At 38.2% G+C, this 2,167-nt stretch overlaps 1 pseudogene; it reads right to left on the bottom strand.

Annotated features, from left to right (window-relative positions):
• Nucleotides 1–160: 160 nt before the first annotated feature.
• On the bottom strand, nt 161–1,889 carry LOC116703242 (amine sulfotransferase-like; annotated as a pseudogene).
• Between the last annotated feature and the right edge of the window lie 278 nt (nt 1,890–2,167).

A 2,167-nucleotide genomic window follows, 5' to 3' on the forward strand; every position in this document is an offset into this window, starting at 1 on the left:
AAAAATACTCTGGTAAAAGTAGAAGTACTGATTTAACTTCTTTACTCAAGCAAAAGTAACAAAGGACAGGCTTGGAAATGTACTTAAAGTATAGAATTAAAAGTAGCCTTGTGAATGACGACCATTTTTTATGCAAAGCTACCTGACCACACAAATGTTACTAGAGTGCACGCTGAGAAACATCAGTGGACATGACAAAAGGTTCTTTATATGCTGTTGCCTTGATTTTAAATGGATGTCTGCCAAAAGGCCTAAAACATCCCATATCTTATTATTGTGACAGAGACTGGGACTCCAGGTTAATATCATTCTGACTGAGTAGCAACATTTGAATTCAATTGTGATTGTGTGAGAATTCTGTTTACATTCCCATCCCATTAGATTGAATTTGGTATTGATGACGCAACTAATAATAATGTGAAATTATTTTAAACTTGTTAGTGAGGACTAGATGAGGACTGTATTTAAAACTTTGGCCCCAGGCGTGTTTGTTATTACAATCAAGCAACAGTAAATAGATACGGTGGCCGATGGGGGCAAACGCCCTGCAACTTCAGAAAACACATGCAAATAGACAAATTCGTTATTTTCCATCTCCGCCGTAGGGTTTAGCGCAAAGAAACTTTTTTTTATTTATTTGCGCTATACCCACAAAGGTAAGACTGCTAACAAAGATAAACATTTATGTTCACAATCCAAAAGTGATGTGGCTCTTTTAAATTGATAGTATAAATGATTAGAAATGCCAAAAGAGAAAACCACACTTACTAAAATCATGTCCTCATAGGTGAGGAAGAGATGTTGTACTGGTCTTTTTAGAATGCCACTCCCTGATGTGGTCAAACCAGGATGATCCTCCAACTGTAGGATAGATAGATACAGTATTTATTCTCAATAGAGGGTTAGGTTGGATTAAAACATGGGTTTGGGTTAACAGCAATACCCATATGAACCACACAGTACACAGTGCAAAAACAAAAGTCAAACGTAAGCAGTGGTGGAGAAAGTATTCAGACCGTTTACGTGAACAGATGATTATCTTTTAAAATGTATCACTGGACTCTGGAGGATCCTTACCGTTGCCTGTCAGATACTTCTCAAGGAAGTCCTGGAAGCTCTTGTACGTCTCCAGGCCCTCACAGGCATTACTATAGTGGTAATAGGAGACAATGTTGTCCTTTGGATTACGCATCACGTAGATAATCTGACAAAAAAAATAAAAAAATTAACCTACAATTCTCTAATCATTGCCAAACTCTACACAAAGTACAGTCTGTATAAATATTTTATTATAATAAAGCTTTTTGATTTTTCCTCGTAGGCTTGGACTTCCATAAAATACTCACCTTTGCCTTCTTGTCCTTTAGTCCCGGAGGCAAGAGAGCCGGGGTGAGGTGAGAGGTGAAGAGCCGCGGAGAGGGTCGTACAGCGTAATCTTGTGTAACAACCCTGTACTCCAGCCAAGGCATATGCTCAAAGTTCTTTGAATATTCAGGCAGACCCCCGTCTAACTCACATATGGAGATGATGATCTGTTGAGTCCATATAGTACCTGTGTGAGGAGGAGGGGTTAAATTATGAGACATAAATTTATGATCAGTAAATCTGTTCCCAGCTATGGACAAACCCTTTAACACAAACAATTTAATGCAGAAAACTTGGTCTCACTCACCAGACTTTGGATAAGTGACGAGGAGTACGTCACTATCTCGAATTTCAAAGCTCTGAAGTGAATCCATGTGCTCTGCAGTTGTGACATTGAATGGAAAGTTGTAGTTTTTATACCTGACGAGATGGTCTGTGATCTGCTCCATGTTTTTTCTGAATCACACAGAATTCTGAGTGAAATGTTCACGACGTGTGTAAAAACAGGTAGCTGGACTCTGGACTTTGAGTTGTGCCTATTGGTTTCTGCATCTTTTACAGCTGGGTACACTCTGCCACCAACAGTAATGTTGAAACATAACAATGTATTTCCATGGGTCAAAAACTCCCCTGGAGTCTATCTAGTAATATATCTAAAATAAAAATAGAAGTACTGATTTAACTTCTTTACTCAAGTAAAATTAACAAAGTACAGGCTTGGTATTTTACTGAAAGTATAAAAGTAAAAGTAGCCTTGTGGATGACAACCATTTTTTATGCAAAGCCACCTGACTACACAACT

The sequence above is a fragment of the Etheostoma spectabile genome, chromosome 15 (genome assembly GCF_008692095.1).
Source record: "Etheostoma spectabile isolate EspeVRDwgs_2016 chromosome 15, UIUC_Espe_1.0, whole genome shotgun sequence".
Classification (NCBI taxonomy): domain Eukaryota; kingdom Metazoa; phylum Chordata; class Actinopteri; order Perciformes; family Percidae; genus Etheostoma; species Etheostoma spectabile.